Source organism: Homarus americanus, unplaced genomic scaffold (genome assembly GCF_018991925.1).
Source record: "Homarus americanus isolate GMGI-L3 unplaced genomic scaffold, GMGI_Hamer_2.0 scaffold38393, whole genome shotgun sequence".
Lineage (NCBI taxonomy): Eukaryota > Metazoa > Arthropoda > Malacostraca > Decapoda > Nephropidae > Homarus > Homarus americanus.
Genome location: NW_024719307.1, coordinates 362,642 through 384,825, shown reverse-complemented (window position 1 = coordinate 384,825; position 22,184 = coordinate 362,642). Strand labels below are relative to the sequence as shown.

The following is a 22,184-nucleotide window of genomic DNA, read 5'->3' as shown; positions in this document are numbered from 1 at the left end:
GTGGACGACTGTAGCAGTGCAGCAGCGCGGGGGAGCTGCTCACTGCAGCCTCTTACTTGGTCGCCAACCATTTCAGTGGGAAAACAGGACTGAAATAATGTACAAACGTATTAAATATTTTAAGTTATATCTAAGTTATTAAAATCAGTAATCATATCTTGATAATTTCAGTTAAATTAAAATTTTTGATCGAGTTGTTGAGAAATATTAATTCCTGAAACTGAATATCATCCTGAAACTCAAGTACCCGCTGGTGTACTGTACCTCAGGCCAGGTCATAACACGTAGTAAGGTCACCTCTTACCTGAAGGTGCAGTAAGAGAGGAGACTGTATCAAAGTTCTTTCATCTAAATCAATAGAGACATAGAAGAATTAGAATCTTTCGTATTTATTGTCACGTGACTAAGGATAGTGGAGTAACTTGCACGAAAAGCGGCAAGTAAAGACTGAACAGTGAAATCTGGAATGAACTGGCAGAAAGTTGCCATAGCTAGCTAGCTATATTATGAATTAATCTCTCAAGAGAATACAAAAAAGCCTTAGACACTAATAATTGGATAAATGAGACACAGTAAATTAATTACTCATAGAAGTGAATGGACCAAATAAATGTGAGAAGAACTGAAAAGAATAGTCAGAATAATTTTCTAGAAGCGACATTAACTATAGAAAACGGGTCCAGCGGAACGGACTAAATCGATAGCAAACTGGAGCTCCCGCCATATTGTGGTGCGAGTGAATATCTGTGCATTACTTCAGAGTGTGCGGTAGTGAGCGGTTGTCAGCGGTGTCGGTATTCCGCTGTGTCGAGTGTATTCTTTCCCTGTGTTGGCTGAGAACGGTGTACACAAGCCCCTGAGAGTGTGAATTGGATGTGTAATTCGAAGAAAAAGTTGGTCGTCTGCTAACTGCAAACTACGCGGAAAAATAAGGTAAGAAGTGACATTTTGACACTTGGGTTCATGTCTGCTCCACGGGATACCACTTTATCAGCGGCACCTTATTTGCTGGGATGTCTTATCTTGATTCATTAGTGTTCTCTGGGGGATTTATATCAACACCAGCCAGCGTAAAGGACATTTATTAAAGAGGTAGGTAGAGTGAGTGGGTTAGTAGGCGCTTCGCACATCTTGAATGACCCAGTGTAGGCGATAGAGTCTTACAGGTCGACGTAAACGAGAAGAGGTTCATTAAGCAGGGTGCGGCGTGAAGAGGCTGTGGTAGTGTGTGTGTGTGTGGACATCAGTATCAGTTACTATTGTGCGAACTTCCTGTGATAACTTAACATCCGCACCACCACACTCCGCCTCGCCCTGTGTACCCCTATAACACAAACATTGTTTTCTCAACTCTTAATATACATTATTACGTTTGTACAGCGTGAATCACTGGTGTGGTGGCTGCCAGGCACCACGCAACACCTAGTTGTCCTCTCAGGCTGAAGTAAAGTTCTCTCTTTACTGAACTGAGGAACATTACAGTACGCGTCAAGATTAAAGGTAAACACATCCGGTAAACAAAGTGGTATCCCTGTGTTATGCGGTGCAGTATTGTTAACGTATAAAGATCATTTTGGAGGACGTTGGTGCCGGACCAGGGCTGTGGTAGTCACCAGCCTACTTGTTTATTGATCATAATAAGGCATTTTGGGGCCCTTGGGTCTGCCTCTACCAACACCAGGTGCGTCTCGCTTCCACGTCTTCCACATTTTCTCTCCTTTTGATATATATATATATATATATATATATATATATATATATATATATATATATATATATATATATATATAGAGTTGTATGTAGTTATTCCTCATGTTAAAGATATTTCAGTGTTAAGAGTGTGTCGATGGAAAAAAGGAAACTAGCGACAGTAATTGCCACACACAATTGTTCAGTTATTAAGTTTTGTTGTGATGTTGAGTTAATATAACAGTTGTATTTCACTTCAGTTCAGAGTGTACGGAAGACTTGTGCATCTTGTGGTTAAACACATTTCTTGTTTTTATTGATTATAAACTTGTTTTTTGGAGGTGCCTTATTAACACATTACAGTGATTACATCGTCCAACGACGGTACTTGTAACGGTAAAATTATGTCTATGAATCAATACAAGTAACGCGAATATTAATGCATGTTGTTGTGTACACCCGGCAACACATTTATTTCCTGATAGTGAGGGGGGGGGGGGGAGGAAGACAGCGAGGATGGGGGAAGAGGGAGGAAGGAAGGAGGGAGGAAGACAGTGAGGAAAGAAGGAGGGAAGAAGACAGTGAGGAAGGAAGAAGGGAGGGAGGAAGTATTATACCGCAAACACCGAGGAGCCTTGACTAGGAAGCTATTATTGAGGTAGGTAGCCTAAGTAATACCTGTCTGTCTGTCTGTCTGTCTCTTGTCTGTCTTTATCGAACTGACAATCGCCAAGTGCGTGTTAAAAGGTTGTCACATCTCGGCGAGGTTCCGGGTAGAGGGTCAAGGAGGGATTTTGGAGGAAGAGAAGGGCGGGGATTTGGGAGGAGTAGGGGAGAGCTGTGTTGAGGAGGAGGGGGAAGGAAGCTTGGAGGAGGAGGGAGGCAGGATTTGAGGAGGGGGGAAGTGGATTGGGAGTGAGTGCAGGAGAGCCAGGGGTGTTTTGGAGGAGGAGAAAGGGCGGGATTTGAGGAGAGTCGGTGATTTGGAGGGGGCGGGGTTTTGGAGGAAGGAGAGGCGGGGATTTGGAGGAGGAAGAGGAAAGGGGGCGGGGATTTGGAGGGAGGAGGAAAGGGGGTTGGGATTTGGAGGGAGAGGCAGTGATTTGGAGGAGGGGGGGCTGGGTTGTAAAAATTGAAGATAAAAGTATTAGGGAAATGTATGTCAGTCAGATGGAGGAGGGAGGGAGGAAGAGGGTGGTGAGGGAGGGAGGACTATAACAACTACAGAGTTTCCAAAACAAGTGTTTGAGGTCAGCCAGTGGCCAAGCGTCACCCTACCAGGAGACAGTGTAAACCATCCACCTAAGAAATAAAACAGAGGCACTCAACGTCAGGTTCCATCGCCTAGGGAAGAAGGTTTGGGACAAGCTCCTGGACGACCCTCACAGCCCAGACCACCTACGCGGGGAAGACATCAACGGAGGGAGACCCCACGCCTGGTGGCCCCGGAGTCTGCCCGCACTACAACAACCCAACCAGCGACCCATCTATGTCCGCCACAGTGATCCACCTTACATTAAAACTTAGATGATATAAGTTCACACAAGTCACAATCTAGAGTCCATAACGTAATACAGTATAAGATTTTTAATAAACTTATAATTGTAAAATCAATCTAGTCATTGTCTATCAAAGTAACCATTGTGCAACCTCATTCTAAATCCTAGGTTAGCTTAGTTAGCCAACAAACTCTGTAATATGTAAAACAAGGGGTGTCGTCCCCCTCTGTTTAACTCATTAAACTTCTTTTCCAACCTTTCCCCCCACGACTATATGTTGTGACTTCTCCATCCCTCATGTCTGGCTGTGCCTTGAGCCCCAGCATGCCTTCCATCCTTTCCCCACCTTAACCTTAAAAAAAAGGGGGGGGGAGAAGAAACACGGTGGTCCTAAAATGTGGCCAAACATGGAGGAACATACATCTATCTATCTATCAGACTAACCCTTCACCCTTATCACTTCAAAGGTAAACACCCTTCACACCTCGCTGATAAGGAAGGCGAGATAGCCCAATATATATATATATAACGTACGTCGCGCCCTCTATATGTCATGTTATTAATAAATGAACTCTGGTATATATATATATATATATATATATATATATATATATATATATATATATATATATATATATATATATATATAAGGTGTGGAAGATGAATGCGTGGTTAAGTGTGGTGCAACGTCATAGGTGAAGTGTGTTGTATGTTGGAAATGTGTTTGGTGTTGTGGGTATTATTAGTAACACACACACAAACACACACACACACAGACACACCTGTATTTTCCTCCATATTCTTTACACTTTCACATCAAAAATTTCTGCAACATGGAGGTGTGGTCAGTTGCCTTATATTATCACCAACTATTTAATTAGTATTGAATTATTGGCTTATAACTATATTGAATATGTCGTAATGAAGCTTTTAAGTGAACACACACACACACAATGTTCATGTTTCTGTAACAATATGGCTGCCATGTCTGTCTGGCTGAGGTCTTATATCGTTCATTGTTGTTAGTTATGTTGTTGTCTGGTGGCGGTGGTCAGTTGGTCCCCTCATCTCCCCTTACACCTAGTCTTCTCCCTACCAACTTCTCTCAATTACCCTCTATCCCCAGCCTTTCTTCCCTCCATCACCCCTACGTTCCTCCCTACCTCCATCACCCCACCTTCCCTCCATCACCCCACCTTCCCCCCCTCCACCCCCTACCTCTCCATCACCCCACCTCCATCACCCCCACCTCCATCACCCCTACCTCCATCACCTCACCTTCCTCCATCAACACCTCACCTCCATCACCCCTACCTTCCTCCACTGCACCCCCCCACCTTCCTCCATCACCCCTCACCTTCCTCCACTCTCACCTTCCCTCCATCACCCCCACCTCCATCACCCCTCACCTCCATCACCCCCACCTCCATCACCCCTACCTTCCATCACCCCTCCATCACCTCACCTCCATCACCCCTACCTTCCTCCATCCCTACTGCCCTCCATCACCCCTACCCTTCCTCCATCACCCCACCTTCCTCCATCAATTTTTCACCTCCATCACCCCCCTACCTTCCCTCCACACCTCCCCTACCTCCACTTCACTCTCCACCTCCCACCTCCATCACCCCACCTCCATCACCCCACCTTCCTCCATCACCCCACCTCCATCATCCCTACGTTTCTCCATCACCCCTACCTTGCCTCCATCACCCCTACCTCCACCTACCTCCATCACTCCCTACCTCCATCACCCCACCTCCATCACCCCTACCTTCCCTCCATCACCCCTACCTTCCTCACACTCTTCCTCCCCCCACCCACCTCTACCCCTGCCCCACATATTCAAAATACAGAATATATGTAATGAGACGAACTTCAGGGCCATGGTGGTGCCGTGTTGGCCATCATCAGGGTATGGTTTCAGGGCCATGTTGGTACCGTGTTGGCCATCATCTGGGTATGGTCTCAGGGCCATGGTGGTGCCGTGTTGGTTCGTTGTCACATCACCAGTAGAGAATAAATTGTACACCAGCACCATAAAATCTGAGGCTGGGTATTATTGAGCCCCTCACCATGAAGGTTTGGTTAGGTCAGGTCAGGTCAGGTCAGGTCAGGTCACTCCCGGCGACCTGGACCACACGTGTTATTCCGACGACCTGGCCCACACGTTTCACTCTTTGGCGGCTAATTCCCCAGAGTAGTATTCCATGCCGTGCTTCTCTTGTCCTCTGTACAATGGAGAGTCGGCCGCAGTCATCACAGTGCAGACGCCAACACAAAACGACGTACTAGACCTGTTCACGTCATATCAGCAGCCACTGGCACCATCCCATCTTGCGTTGACCGATTCCTCTACACAAGCATTGCCCTTTCATCTTTTTACCTCCATCAACTTGAGTTTTAAGAATTTTCCATATAACCTCGATTTTTATCTTGGGAATTCAGTATTGTGTCGCTCTGTTGGTGAATTACTGTGAGTGAAGCTTCTCCCAATGTCTGGTGTGGTGGGTTCACTCCCTCTTGATCTCTCCACAGCCTCAGAAGATAGTGATTCTGGTCTGACTGAAATACTTCTTAGAGGGAACAAATTAGGTGTTCAGCGTCCCACATAAAGTGTAGAAGACCTCATGACCACCCCGGCACCATATTCCTTGAACTATATGACAGTATTAAAGTGTGTTATTCCCGAATGCCAAGAAGGTGGGAGACTACCATGGCCAGGCTTCGCATTGGCCCACTCTATAGGCTGATAACATGGTCACTAGATGGCCCGAGAACCCCAGCCTGGTCTGGTCCACCTGACTGTTAAACACTTGCTGGTCGAGTATGGTAGTGTAGGGGGCCTGAGGAGTAGGCATCTCTCCAGGTCTCGGAGTGGGGATGGTTGCTACCGCCGATCCTTGATTCTTTAGCAAACACTTTGTTAGGATCCCGCGCGAAAGATTTGTGTGGAGAGTGGAGGCTCGTGGCATTGGAGAGGAAATTCTAAATTGGATTAGGTCGTGGTTAACGGCCAGGAAACCGTGGGCATTAATGGTACAGTCTGACTGGTGATGTGACGAGTGGTGTACCCCAAGGCTCGGTATAGTTGGACCATTACTATTTATTATATATACCAACGACTTAGGGGTTGACATCAACATAATTAAATTTGCTGACGACACAAAAAATAGGGCATACAATTACAATTAAATCTGATGAGGACTCCGAGAAATTACGGGAAGACTTAATCACTTCTAAGTGGTTGGCCGAAGAAAATGGCGGATGCAATTTAATGTGGAATAATGTAAATTTCCAAGGCTAGGAAACGGAAGCTATACCGTGTCCTCTACATACGTGGGACCACACTTGGATTATGCGGTTCAGTTATGGTCGCCGTACTATATAGAACGGATATCGATTCCCTAGAAAGAATGCAGAAGAGGATGAAAAGTTACTAATCTTATGGACGTTATCATTTAAACACACAGTTTCTTCTCGTCACACCAGGTAACTGTCAACTGCCTTTTGGAAATTGGTCATATTAAATATTTCGGTCAATTTTGGGTATTGGTTGATGTATCTTGCTGAAGACACCACCAGGATCCTGTAACAATAATACAGTGAATGTTCATGTGGTAATACTTATCACCTCCAGAAATAATATATAGTATTTGGTGGGTTGCAGCTGGTGAGCCGTCAACCAGCCCAGTCTAGTCAACTGTGAATGGGTGCCTAACTTCACTGTTGGGAGAGTGAAGACATTTGTGTGCAGTGTCGGCCACGCTGCCTCTTTGTGTAGTGGAGACTTCGTATACAGTGTGTTGTATCCATCATGCCTGTAGTACCCAATTTCACTTAAATTCACACAATGAAAGGCAGCACAGGACGCCTGCGGGGGACCTGTCTGGTCCTAATACAACTCTGGTGTTGTTGACAAGTTCGTCGCTACGTTGACTGTGCCTTAACCTGTTATTGTGTTACTGGATCAGGTGTGTGACGGTGCGGGAAGACTTGTAGTGAACCAGGTGTGACGGTGCGGGAAGACTTGGTGTACTGGACAGATGTAACGGTGCGGGGAGACATAGTATGGTGGACAAGATGTGACGGTGCGGGGAGACTTAGTGTACTGGACCAGGCGTGGCGGTGCGGGAAGACTTGATATAGTGAACCAGGTGTGATGGTGCGGGAAGACTTGGTGGCAGATTGACTGGCACAACTCTTGACTACCATTACAATTCCGATCTAGTGACGTAACTTTTCTCAGCTGGGTCGACTTGGGGGTTGACCTGAACACGAATTATTGATCCTTAAGACAGGGTTATGAGGAATGGGCATTCTATCCACTCGGCCACGGCTTCTACACAATTTAGGTTAGGTTAAGGGGTTAGGTTATATAAGAGGTAAGGTTAGAAGTTTAGGTTAGAGGGTTTGGTTAGGTTAGGTTAGGTTAGGTTAGAGGGTTTGGTTAGGTTAGAGGGTTAGGTTAGGTTAGGTTCGAGGGCAACACTGGAACAATATTGTGTTTTTGTTATCCACTGTCACAAGATGAACCCAGACACCCTTTAATAAACTGGTTTTACTGGAATTTTAATATATTACTTAGGAGACTGTGGTGAACGTCGGCTCCAGAGGGCATTGTTTGTTGTGTGACGCGAGGGGACTATATTATAGTGTGTGTGTGTGTGTGTGTGTGTGTGTGTGTGTGTGTGTGCTTTAGAGAGAGAGTGAGGGAAAGATGAGAGAGAGATGCTGAGTGAGAGAAAGGCTGAGTAAGAGATGCTGAGAGAGATGCTGAGTGAGAGAGATGCTGAGAGAGAGAGATGCTGAGTGAGAGAGATGCTGAGAGAGAGATGCTGAGAGAGAGATGCTGAGTGAGAGACAGATGCTGAGTGAGTGAGTGAGAGAGAGAGTGAGGTAAATAAAAGAGAGTGAGATAAGACAGAGAAAGTGAGAAAAAGATAGTGAGTGAGTGAGTTTCATGTATCTGGCATCAAGAGAAGAGCCCTGGAGGAGAAGTGAGATAAAATGCGCTTTATTGGACATCAAGGGAGGTGACGTTATTGACAGAGGGGGAACTTTTTCTCTGTGTCTGTGGCCAGGAATCTGATGGTGAGGGGGGGGTGAGGGTGATGGGGCAGGGGGGGATGGGGGTGATGGTGAGGGGAGCAGGAAGAGATGGATAGCTGACCTCTTATCAATTAAAACTTGATAAGAAAAAATTCCAAGTAATGAACGAAGCCAGAGAGAGAGAGAGAGAGAGAATTAATGTGCATAGGAGGAGGCAGAAAGAACATGTTGGCGGTAATGGTGGAGCGGAGGCAGTGAGCAGTTAGTGGAGCAGTAGTGTGCGGGTGATGGCTGCCAGAGTGCCACTATCAGTTCCACACGCACACACACACACACACAGCGCCTCATTTACATACACCGCCCTATTTGCATACACTTGTACCACTCGACTTAACTTTCCTCTCAAGGGGGGGGGGTGTATTAGTGCGTGTTGTCCTTCCCTTCACTCCCTCCCTTCCCCTCCCTTCACCCTCCCTTCCCCTCCTTCCCTCCCTTCCTCCCCTCCCTCTCCCATCCCCTCCAACCTTCACTCCCTCTCTCTATACCTTTTCCTTCCTTCCTTCCTTCCTTCCTTCCTTCCTTCCTTCCTTCCTTCCTTCCTTCCTTCCTTCCTTCCTTCCTTCCTTCCTTCCTTCCTTCCTTCCTTCCTTCCTTCCTTCCTTCCCTCCTTCCCTCCTCCAGACTGTGTTAACAAGAGTGTATTCCTTAGCATATAGCGAGTATTTATACACACCATTAACCTAGTACCTTGTTTGTTAATATCTCTCTCTCTCTCTCTCTCTCTCTCTCTCACTGGTGTTAATGACGCCCCCCCCATGATAACACACACTAGGTGGCCGTGGCCCGCTGTCACTCTACAGCGAGGTAATTGGCTCCCACACCTGGCCCGGACAGAGGACTTACAGCCTGCCGTCCACCTTGTAATTTTCTTGCCCCGTCTCTGGTTTAAATGTCCCAGTCCACTCTTGGCATTCCTTCCACTGTCGTAATTTGGCTCTGAAGGGGACACACACACACACACTTCCCCTTCTTACAAGAGTGTGCATACATACATACATACATACATACATACATACATACATACTGTATATATGGCGACCTGTGATGTAATGGTCAGCATGCTCGCCTCGCAAGCGAATGGACCCGAGTTCAATCACTGGCAGGGTGAAAATATGGGCAAGTTTCTTTACGCCATTTGCCTCTGTCTACCCAGCAGAAATTGGGAACTTGGATGTTAATCGATTTGCGGATCGTGTTCCGGGGTAATGGTTAGCCAGTGCAGTTGGCGAGTTGTCCGGTCTTCTCTGACTATTCCTTGACACTGGGTCATGCAACTCGTTAACTTAGGGTGTGGTTGTTGTGTTGGCGACAGCTTCTACATCTTAAACAAATTCACACCTAGGTGGCCCTAGGGCCGGCCATCCTCGTTACACGAGGGGCAACCATTATTATACCTGCTTCTGTATCGTGGAGTCCTCATCAGCCAGACGAAGGCAACAGTGTCCATAGTATGTGTTATATAAGTGGTATAAAACTTCATGATTGTGTGTGTGTCGTCTTGTTTGTACACATTATAACCTCGAGTGTCATTTGAAGATGTCCTGAGGTGGTGCTCTTCTTCTCTTTCTTCCTCTTCTTCCTCTTCGTTCTTCTTCTTCCTCTTCTTTCTTCTTCCTCTTTCTTCTTTCTTCTTCCTCTTTCTTCTTTCTTCTTCCTCTTTCTTCTTTCTTCTTTTTCTTCTTCTTCCTCTTTTTTCTTCCTCTTTTTTCTTCCTTTTTTTTTTTTCTTCCTCTTTTTTTTTTCTTCCTCTTTTTTCTTCTTCCTCTTCTTCCTCTTTTTCTTCTACTTCTTCTTCCTCTTTTTTCTTCTTCTTCTTCCTCTTTTTTTCTTCCTCTTTTTTCTTCTTTCTCCTTCCCTCCTTCCTCCCTTCTCGTTCCCCTTCCTCTCCCCCTCCCCCTTCCTCAACTTCCCTCCCCTTCTCTCCTCCCCTTCCTCCCCTCCCCTTCCTCCCCCCCCTCCTCCCCTCCCCTCCTCCCCTTCACCCCTCCCCTTCCTCCCCTCCCCTTCCTCCCCTCCTTCCTCCCCCTCCCCTTCCTCCCCCCCTCCCACTTCCTCCCCTCCCTTCCTCCCCCTTCCCCTCCCCCCTCCCCCTTCCGCCCCTCCCCTTCCGCCCCTCCCTTCCTCCCCTCCCCTTCTCCCTCTTCTCCTTCCCTCTCCTCCTCCTCCCCTCCTCCTCCTCCACCTCTATTCTTGTATAAACTTATTGTGTGTGTGTGTGTGTGTGTGTGTGTGTGTGTGTGTGTGTGCTGTAGTCTTCTCTTCATAAAATGTTCAAAAAATACTGTACCCGTAAAAGTTTGTTTAGCTTTTCTGTAATAACCTTCAAGTCTCGGTGTAAGTATTTTAGTTCATTATTATGGTAATTATTATTTTTTCACTGTTGTCGTGTGTGTGTGTGTCAGGGAGACTGTGTATACAAGAGTATAAAATATTATTGGGAAGACTGTATGTATAGGAGACTACTGTTTCTATAGATTTATAGGAGACTGTGTATATATATATATATATATATATATATATATATATATATATATATATATATATATATATATATATATATATATATATATATATATATATATATATATATATATATATATATATATGAGACTATTAGACTGACAGCTAAAGACTCGTAACAGACTGGTGGTTGTAAGGAAGTCTGTGGTTTTAAGTAGAGGGGCTGAGGGTAAACTTGTGCTGCCTGGCTGAGTTGTTAAACAAGTTTGACCTGGTCGGGTATTACTCCGGCCAAGGATCACTCTTTGAGAAGTTGGGGGGGGGGGCACCAATCTCCTTAAGGGAAGACTCGTTCACTTTATACAAGAAGCCTCATTCATTTGATAAAGGAAGCCTCATTCACTTTATAAAGGAAGCCTCATTCACTTTATAAAGGAAGCCTCATTCACTTTATAAAGGAAGCCTCATTCATTTTATAAAGGAAGCCTCATTCACTTTATAAAGGAAGCCTCATTCATTTTATAAAGGAAGCCTCATTCACTTTATAAAGGAAGCCTCATTCACTTATAAAGGAAGCCTCATTCATTTTATAAAGGAAGCCTCATTCATTTTATAAAGGAAGCCTCATTAAATTTATAAAGGAAGCCTCATTCACTTTATAAAGGAAGCCTCATTCATTTTATAAAGGAAGCCTCATTCATTTAATAAAGGAAGCCTCATTCACTTTATAAAGGAAGCCTCATTCACTTTATAAAGGAAGCCTCATTCACTTCATAAAAGAAGCCTCGTTCTATAAAGGAAGCCTCATTCACTTTATAAAGGGAGAAGCCTCATTCACTTTATAAAGAAGCCTCATTCATTTTATAAAGGAAGCCTCATTACTATAAAAGCCTCATTGTTCTATAAAGGAAGCCTCATTCACTTTATAAAAGGAAGCCTCATTCATTTATAAGAAGCCTCATTCACTACTAAAAAAAGAAGCCTCATTCATTTTTTTATAAAGGAAGCCTCTAATTCATTTTTATAAAAAGCCTCATTCACTTTATAATGGAGAAGCCCCATTGTTTGATAAAGAAGCCTCATTCACTTTTATAAAGAAGCCTCATTCACTTTATAAAAGGAAGCCTCGTTCACTTTATAAAAACCTCCCCATTCACTTTGAGAAGCCTCATTCATTTATAAAAAGCCTCATTCTCTCTTTATAAAGCCTCATTCATTGATAAAGAAGCCTCATTCACTTTATAAAGGCCTCATTCACTTTATAAAGGAAGCCTCATTCATTTGACAAAGGAAGCCTCATTCAATATATAAAGGAAGCCTCATTCACTTTATAAAGGAAGCCTCATTCACTTTATAAAGGAAGCCTCATTCATTTGATAAAGGAAGCCTCATTCACTTTATAAAGGAAGCCTCATTCATTTTATAAAGGAAGCCTCATTCATTTAATAAAGGAAGCCTCATTCATTTAATAAAGGAAGCCTCATTCATTTGATAAAGGAAGCCTCATTCACTTTATAAAGGAAGCCTCATTCACTTTATAAAGGAAGCCTCATTCACTTATAAAGGAAGCCTCATTCATTTTATAAAGGAAGCCTCATTCATTTTATAAAGGAAGCCTCATTAAATTTATAAAGGAAGCCTCATTCACTTTATAAAGGAAGCCTCATTCATTTTATAAAGGAAGCCTCATTCATTTAATAAAGGAAGCCTCATTCACTTTATAAAGGAAGCCTCATTCACTTTATAAAGGAAGCCTCATTCACTTCATAAAAGAAGCCTCAGCCTCACTCACACCTTTATACTGACAAACACACTGACGGCCGCTATACACTTTGTACCTCACCTACCTGCGTTGTGAAGAATCAGGTTAGAGCTTAATAACGCGTGAAGATGTGTGTAGTGCCCATAACTCCCCCCTCCCCCTCCAGCACATCCCTCCCTCCCTCCCCCCAGTACATCCCTCCCTCCCCTTCCTTCCTCCACCCCCAGCACATCCTCCTCCCTCCCCAGTACATCCTCCCTCCCCAGACACTTCCCCCCCACCCCCCGACATGTATGAACACACAACATTTTCTGCCCAGAGCACCCCTTAATATTACAGGACAAAAAACAAAATAAAAACAGTGGTAAAGCCTTGAGATTCGCGCGACACTTGAAGATACTAGAGGAGGAGGGGGTGGAAGAGGGTGGGGGGTGGAGAGGGAGGAGAACAGAGGAGGTGGAGCGTCAGGAGGGTGGGGGTGATCTGAGGAGGTGGGGAATGATCTGGGAAGGGTGGGGTGTCTCTGAGAAGGGTGGGGGTGATCTGAGGAAGGGGTGGGGGGTGATGTGAGAGGAGGAGTGGAGGTGATGGGGACGGAAGGGAGAGTGTCCAATGAAATGTTTTCGACTAGTGGAATGTTGGAAGGACTGTGTTGGGGGGAGAGGACGGTGTTGGGGAAGGGACGGTGTTGGGGGGGAGAGGACGGTGTTGGGGAGAGAGGACGGTGTTGGGGGAGAGGACGTGGGGGGAGAGGACGTGTTGGGGAAGGACGTGTTGGGGAAGGACAGCCTGACAGGGAAAGGACGGTGTTGGGGAAGGACGATGTTGAGAAGGACGGTGTTGGGGGAGAGGACGGTGTTGGAAGGGACGGTGTTGGGGAGAGGACGGTGTTGGAGAGGACGGTGTTGGAGGACGGTGTTGGGGAAGGACGGTGTTGGGGAGAGGACGGTGTTGGGGAGGACGGTGTTGGGGGAAGGACGGTGTTGGGGAGAGGACGGTGTTGGAGGAAGGACGAAACAGTGAGAAGGACGGTGTTGGGGAGAGGACGGTGTTGGAGGAGAGGACGGTGTTGGGGAGAGGACGGTGTTGGGGGAGAGGGACGGTGTTGAGAGAGGACGATGTTGGGGGAGAGGACGGTGTTGGAGGAGAGGACGGTGTTGGGAGAGGACGGTGTTGAAGGACGGTGTTGGAGGAGGACGGTGTTGGAGGAGAGGACAGTGTTGGGGGAGAGGACGGTGTTGGGGAGAGAGGACGGTGTTGGGAAGGACGGTGTTGGGGGAGAAGGACGGTGTTGGGGAGAGGACGGTGTTGGGGAGGACGGTGTTGGAGGAAGGACGGTGTTGGGGGAGAGGACATTGGTGTAGTAGGCAACTGTCGGGTATAATAACTTTAATTAAACTTGGGACAATCTCATTCTCCTTCCATTTCCTCCCACCTGTTCTGGCTCCCGCGTGAAAACCTCTTATAGGCTTTTTCAATTTCCACATTCTGACATTTATATTGTTTTTCATTAGATTTTTGTATGTTTTTCATTATTTTTTTCTCGTTTTTCTTTTGGTTTTCTCAATGTTGTTTTTTTGTTTTTACTCAGTTTTGTTTTTGTTTTGTCTTACTTGGTTTTGTTTTTCTTACTTGATTTTGTTTGTTTTTCTTATATTGTTTTGTTTTTATTTTGTCTTACTTGGTTTTGTTTTTCTTACATGGTTTTGTTTTTTCTCGTTTTTTTCTCGCTTGGTTTTGTATGTTATTTCTTACTCAAGGGGTTAAATCATCGTACTCGAGTGGTTAAATCATCGTACTCAAGGGGTTAAATCATCGTACTCGAGTGCTTAAATCATCGTACTCAAGGGGTTAAATCATCGTACTCGAGTGGTTAAATCATCGTACTCGAGGGGTTAAGAGGATGATAGCCACGGGTTGTCGTGAAGGTGAGCTGATTATCTGGTGATGTGTTGTCATTGGATATCGATGTGCGGTAGTTGATGATGGAAGAACGTGTACTCTCTCTCTCTCTCTCTCTCTCTCTCTCTCTCTCTCTCAGGGTTGACGAGTGCACACTATGTTAACTGTGGATCGTCAGTTAACTCAGTTTGACTCGCATCTTGGCAGGAGGAGGTGTGCTGTTCTCTTAAGTGGCGCCTCTGTTGGTCTGCCACACTTTATCTATAATTCTGGATATTCTTTTTTATCTATACATCTCCATCAGACGTAGCCTACACCTTCAAGACCCCCCCGGGGGCTCCTCTCCCCCTGCTGAATGTTTTAGGGGGGGGAGGGTCGAGGTAGGAGAGGCTCGCGTGGGCGACCCTCATAGATCTTATGTGCTTCCAGAGTTCAGGTAACCCAGCACGTATAACAGCAGCCACAGCGTAACAGCAGCTACGTCGGGAACAGCAACTGTATATTTAAGAAACTCGGTTGTAGGATTAACAGCAGTAGGGGCAGCAGCAGCAGGGCAGATCAGTGTAAGACAAGCCTCACGCCATGCACTCGTAGCCATGACTCTGGGGATCGATAGCGGGAGGGAGGGAGAGCCTTAGGGAGTGGACGCCCTGCCAGCCACCTGCGCTCAATTCTTGCCATGCATTTAACTCTTTCTCTCTCTGCACTCAGTAGCAGGTGTGTTACTTGACTGTACACTCAGTAGCAGGTGTGTTACTTGACTGTACACTCAGTAGAAGGTGTGTTACTTGGTTGCACGTCAGCTGAAATAAAAACTTTACACAAGACAATCTGACCGTCTTAGGAACACACCGCTATCGAGGACGGGTTGAGGAGAACGAACTCAAGTGAGGAGGAAATAATATAGACGGTCATTAGAGTGTGAGGATCAGGTCGTTTAGAGGATCAGGTTGTTTATAAGACTCCCCAGCTGTCTGCTCCTCATCCTCCTCCTCAAGGGTCACGCTCCATAGGCTCAAGTCGTCCTCCATAGTTTGAAGTAGGAGAGAGAGGTGAGTATTAGGAAAGAGAGAGAGAGAGAGAGAGAGGTGAGTGTTAGGAAAGAGAGAGAGAGAGGCGAGTGTTGTGTTGTGTTGTGTTGTCCCTGAGTACTCTTAAGACTTTATCATCATGTTAGTGTATGAAACTGGCGAGGGAGGGAGGGAGTGAGGGTGGGTACTGGTGCGGTGTTTCAGTGCGTCGTGTTGTTCTCCTTGCGTGACAAACTTGCCTTCTTTTTAGTCCCTGTTTATTTCTTGTTTGTTCCTACCCGTTTCTTTGTTCCTCTCACTGGTTGACTCACTGGTTGTCATGTTATTGTTGTGTTGTTGTTTCTGCTACTGTACTTGTTACGAATGCTGCTTGTGTTGTTATTCTACTTATTTGTTGTTGTTGTTGTTGTTGTTGTTGTTGGTGCTGTGTAAGGAGGAGGGGAGTCGGGTGAGGGTAAATTGTTTAGTTAGTTAATGGTAGTTTGTGGTAACTAGTGAACTGAACACAGGAAGACGCTAATAGACACATGGTCACTGTGGAGAGTTAAAAGACACCAGTAGAAACTCGTGCTAAACCTTCACCTTGTTGATGACTGAGACAAGACAATAATGGTATCGTTATATTAATGGTTGTTTGGTCCACTGTGTAAAGATGATCATAGGATTAAAATTAATTGCCTTGAAAATGGTCGTCAGGTAAAGCTTCGTGACCACCGTGTGTTGTGTTGTGGTTTGGTGGAAATGATGGTTGACACTCACACACACACACACACACACACTTACACACACACACACACACACACACACACTGTCATCCCCCGTCATCATCAGACCTAAAACACATAACAGCCTCGATATTAAAAACCTCAGTATAGCAAATAAAATTAAATACAGCATCGGATGCATTAAATACGACTAATAGTACTCTGTCTCCGTACTCAAGGGATGCATTTCAGATTCTACAACACTGGAGTGAGTTGATTGTGATGGTCTGCTTGATTCTTTACTAAATGATATGTAATGGTAGAAAATGCAATACAATTACCCACAAAAGTCTTGTCGTCGCTCCTGAACCACCGAACCCCCGAGATTCATCAGACTCTTGAATCTGAAGCATTAGTGTCTACTGCTTTGGGTTCACGAGTCTTGAATCTCCGGGGTTCGTGGTTCAGGAGGAGAGGCGACCAGGAGAATGAATGGGTGACTGTAGTACCTTGTGTGTATCATCTTACAATGGACTACTCTGTAGAAATTATCCTGAGATTAATAACCAACTCTAGACCTCCTAACCTAATCCAACCTAGCCAATCCAAGTTTAGACCACTTTGTGTTACCTGGATACCTGTAGTGTAATGGTCAGCATTCTCGCCTCTTAAGCGAGCGGACCCGGGTTCGATCCCCGAGCAGGGTGAAACTATGGGCAAGTTTCTTTACGCCATTTGCCTCTGTCTACCCAGCAGTAATTGGGAACCTGGATGTTAATCGATTTGTGGATCGTATTCCGGGGTAATGGTTAGCCAGTGCAGTTAGCGAGTTGTCCGGTCTTCTCGGACTATTCCTTGACACTGGGTCATGCAACTCGTTAACTCAGGGTGTGGGTGTTGTGTTGGCGACAGCTTCTACACCAGGTTATCCTAGGGTCGGCCATCCTCGTTACACGAGGGGCAACCATTAATATTATTATAATCATAACAAAATGGCCTATTGTGTCAATCCTATTTTGTAAGTGAATTTCCCCACGATACATTAAAATTATAATCAAACTCTATAAAATTTTTATTTGGTAAAGAATGTAAATTATGGTCTAATAAGTGTGAGCCATTTCTTGCTCTATGTTATTATCTGCAACACCTGTAATTACTGTAGACACCAAGGTAACTCAGGCGACTCCAGACACAGCTAATGAAGGAGTTATAAATAGCGTATCTTGTAATGTTGTTTAGTGACATATATAGGTAACACAGGGAGGACGATGGTGACACAAGGGGAAGCAGGATATAGTGACGCGGGGAGGAGGATGTAGTGACACGGGGGGAGGATGTAGTGACACGGGAGGAGGATGTAGTGACACGGGAGGAGGATATAGTGACACGGGAAGGAGGATATAGTGACACGGGAGGAGGATATAGTGACACGGGGAGGAGGATGTAGTGACACGGGAGAGGGAGGGAGGAGGATGTAGTGACACGGGGAGGAGGATATGAGTGACACGGAAGGAGGATAGTGACACGGGAGGAGGATATAGTGACACGGGGAGGAGGATATAGTGACACGGGGAGGAGGATATAGTGACACGGGGAGGAGGATATAGTGACACGGGGAGGAGGATATGACACGGGGAGGAGGATATAGTGACACGGGGAGGAGGATATAGTGACACGGGGGAGGATATAGTGACACGGGAGGAGGATATAGTGACAAGGATATAGTGACACGGGGAGGATATAGTGACACGGGAGGAGATATAGTGACACGTATAGTGACACGGGGAGGAGGATATAGTGACACGGGGAGGACACGGGGAGGAGGATTAGTGACACGGGGAGGAGGATATAGTGACACGGGGAGGAGGATATAGTGACACGGGAGGAGGATATAGTGTGTGACACGGGAAGGAGGATATAGTGACACGGGAAGGAGGATAGTGACACGGGAGGAATAGTGAGGAAGGGGGATATAGTGACACGAGGAGGAGGATATAGTGACACGGGAAGGAGGATATAGTGACACGGGGAGGAGGATGTAGTGACACGGGAGGAGGATGTAGTGACACGGGAAGGAGGATATAGTGACACGGGAAGGAGGATATAGTGACAGGATATAGTGTCACGGGGAGGAGGATATAGTGACACGGGAGGAGGATGTAGTGACACGGGAAGGATATAGGAGGATATAGTGTCACGGGAGGAGGATATAGTGAGGGAGGAGTGATAGTGACACGGGAAGGAGGATATAGTGACACGGAAGGATGACACGGGAGAGGAGGATGTAGTGACACGGAAGGAGGATATAGTGACACGGGAGGAGGATGTGACACGGGAAGGAGGATATAGTGACACAGTGCGGACCAAGATGTGGATGTGTTTTAGTGGTGCAAGATGTGGGCGTGTTTTACGGCGGGTAGTGGTGCAAGATGTGGGCGTGTTTTACAAGGCGGGTAGTGGTGCAAGATGTGGGCGTGTTTTACTAGGCGGGTAGTGGTGCAAGATGGGCGTGTTTACTAGGCGGGTAGTGGCAAGATGTGGGCGTGTTTACAAGGCGGGTAGTGGTAAGATGTGGGCGTGTTTTACTAGGCGGGTAGTGGTGCAAGACGTGGGCGTGTTTACTAGGCGGGTAGTGGTGCAAGACGTGGGCGTGTTTTACTAGGCGGGTAGTGGTGCAAGATGTGGGCGTGTTTTACTAGGCGGGTAGTGGTGCAAGATGTGGGCGTGTTTTACTAGGCGGGTAGTGGTGCAAGATGTGGGCGTGTTTTACCGGCGGGTAGTGGTGCAAGGATGGGCGTGTTTTACTAGGCGGGTAGTGGTGCAAGATGTGGGCGTGTTTTACTAGGCGGGTAGTGGTGCAAGATGTGGGTGTGTTTTACCAGGCGGGTAGTGGTGCAAGATGTGGGCGTGTTTTACTAGGCGGGTGTGGTGCAAGATGTGGGTGTGCAAGATGTGGGCGTGTTTTACTAGGCGGGTAGTGGTGCAAGATGTGGGCGTGTTTTACTAGGCGGGTAGTGGTGCAAGATGTGGGCGTGTTTTACTAGGTCGGGTAGTGGTGCAAGATGTGGGCGTGTTTTACTAGGCGGGTAGTGGCAATAAAATATTAAGTGGTTATCGATGGCGTGAGGGCCGTGAACCAACACCCCGGGGTAAATGATGATACTGGTAAATGAATACTTAACGAGAGACCTTCTGCAGGGTTGTCAGTGTGCATATTACCCGCCCAGATGGTTGGGACTGCAGTGTCTTTGAGGCTCTGGGTGTGTTACACTACCGCTTGGTGTAGTCAATACACTACTGCAACACACCTGCAGTGGGTCCATAAGGCTGTGTTACACTAACACTCTGTGAACTCACTACACTATCCAACACGCAGGCAACTGTTTCAGGAGAATTAATCAGGCTATAAACATGATGTACACATACCGGTCTACTGTTGTGGTCTGTAGTACCGGTCTACTGTTGTGGTCTGTAGTACCGGTCTACTGTTGTGGTCTGTAGTACCGGTCTACTGTTGCGGTCTGTAGTACCGGTCTACTGTTGTGGTCTGTAGTAGCGGTCTACTGTTGTGGTCTGTAGTACCGGTCTACTGCTGTTGTCTGTAGTACTGTCGGGAAATATTTTATGAAATGTTAGTTCATTATTACACACTATAATAGAATGCCTCAAATAGCCTTGTGATCCATGCCTTGCTGGTGATAACTTTTGTGTTATGGCGTCAGTCAGTTATTTAGAGAACACACAACACAGTTTACACGACACAACAGTACACACAATTACTGGGGGAAATAAAAGTGGCTGAGTACATTATATATTTAGTAGTTGAAGTTGTTGACGAACACACTCACGGCTGCTCACCACCTCACAGTCACGGCTGCTCACCACCTCACAGTCACGGCTGCTCACCACCTCACAGTCACGGCTGCTCACCACCTCACAGTCACGGCTGCTCACCACCTCACAGTCACGGCTGCTCACCACCTCACAGTCACGGCTGCTCACCACCTCAGTCACGGCTGCTCACCACCTCACAGTCACGGCTGCTCACCACCTCACAGTGCCCCCTTGACCAACCTGCCTGACTGTAGGTTGTTGGTGGTAGTGAACTGTGTGTGTCGCCAGATAACCCATACTGTGTGCACCGGGCTGTGTCTCTGTTGCTATTGATAAGTTTAATTGCAAAATAAGCATTGGTTTATCCTGTGTATTGTAGCGGACCTGTGCTAATCTCCTGTGAATTCTGTTTTGAAATGGTTGGATGTGTGTGTGTTATGACTGTTTTAATGTTGAGGTGATTGTGTGTTTTAGGTGATATAAATAGTTCAGTCCAGGACATTGAGTGGTGAAAATACAAAGTTATTAAGCTTCAAATTAGTCCTGGACCAGACTGTTGAGAACATTGGTGAGATCCTACGCTGGCCACCCGTCTCTAGTTGGGGTGGCCAGTAGGTAAACTTTGGTATGTTTATATATGGCTCAGTGATAGTTAGTGAGGCATGGATATTGCTGAGGCTTCTTAATGAAAATATTTTATATATATTTATATATTTGTACAAGTGTGTTCATTGAGACAGTCTCTTAAATCAGCAGTCATGTGAGTGGAGGGAGGAGCTGACTGCACGTTCACTGTTTCTCTAAGGTGCTGCCAAGTGTCTGCTCTAACGATGAATTTTGCTAAAAGGAAAAATCATCCAACAAAAGACTTGACCAGACTTTACCTTCTTAGTGTAGTGTCTCTCACACACACCACCTGGCCCCCACAGTAAAGTGAAGTAACATCCGGTGTTAATACTTGATGTTGTTAATGACATCACGTGTTAACATCATCAAATATTAACAACTTGGCAGCGTCACACACACGCTCTTGGTTTATGGTCACTGCTGTAAGCATGACCTCTGTTACTGTACTGTACTGGTCGGTAATAAATGTGGTTAAGGGGCTTCATAGCTGTAGCGGCTGAGTGGATACAGTTCTCGCTTCCTACCCAAAGGGCCGCCGGTTCAAACCCAGAGCACCACAAGTCACTAGGATGTAAATGAGTACCTGACTGTGTCTTCTTTCCCTGAAGGTACACTACAGTACGTCAGGTGCTGGAGCGTCCCTTTACGCTTTTATTCCTTTATGATGCAACATTCTTGTGAGTGTTTTATTAGTGAGTAACACAAGTTTGATGTGTCGGGTCATCCTCCTCCCCTGGTGTGGGTTATATCGCCTCGTAGTTAGTTAAGGCTGGTAACCGTAGTGGTGGAGGGATGATACACAGTTGTGGCCGCTACCAGACCACCACTCTCCTTTTACCCTTTACTGAGTGTAGTGGTCCTTGTGTCATCTCAGGTCACCGTGTTGATGATAGTTGTCAAATATGATGACCTTTAGCGAGTGTTGAGGTACTCTTGTCTGGCTGGTCAGTTTTCCATAGGTTGAGGGAGAGTGTGGGTCTCTCTCTCTCTCTCTCTCTCTCTCTCTCTCTCTCTCTCTCTCTCTCCACAAATTCATTTAGTTTTTCTCACTCTTGTCTACACATCTTTGTTTCATTCATCACCCAGTCTGTCCTCCACGGCAAGACTCGAGGAGGTGCATCAAGTGGTAAACATTACGAGTGAGTGAGGTCAGTGTTACGCTTCACAATATGCTGAACATGATAATAGCGTCCTGAGAGTAAATAGCTAACAAAGGGACTGTATTTTTACCCAACACAAATATCTCCGGTTATTGATAATGATAGAAAGTTTGTTGTTGTTGATTTTAGTTATCGAGAGTTATTAAATGCGGAAGCACACACTTCTTGTTTCTCAATCATTGTATTTGTCACATAAACAATAACAACTCTCAGGTGTTTATCATTATTAGTGTGTTTGTTATTGTTTGTGTGTCTGTCTGTGAGTGGTGTCATTATGATTCCTTGATAAACCATTGTAGAGTATACACTCCACTGATTCGTGACGGATTCTTTACTATCTCTGCAAATTATCTGCTTGAACTCTTCTCGCCTGGGTTCCGTCCAGACATAAAATGAATGTGTAA

General features: G+C 45.8%; 1 protein-coding gene across 24 annotated transcripts in view; it reads left to right on the top strand.

Moving 5' to 3' along the window:
• Positions 1-696: 696 nt before the first annotated feature.
• LOC121859966 (calcium-dependent secretion activator-like) overlaps positions 697-22,184 on the top strand; it is a 381,073-nt gene continuing 359,585 nt past the window's right edge. For 18 of the 24 annotated variants that reach the window (XR_006087793.1, XM_042356936.1, XM_042356930.1 and 15 more), the window contains exon 1: positions 697-933. The gene's annotated coding sequence lies outside the window, so the exon portion shown is untranslated. The remainder of the gene's footprint in view (positions 934-22,184) is intronic. The other 6 variants (XM_042356931.1, XM_042356939.1, XM_042356938.1 and 3 more) reach the window with 1 other exon arrangement.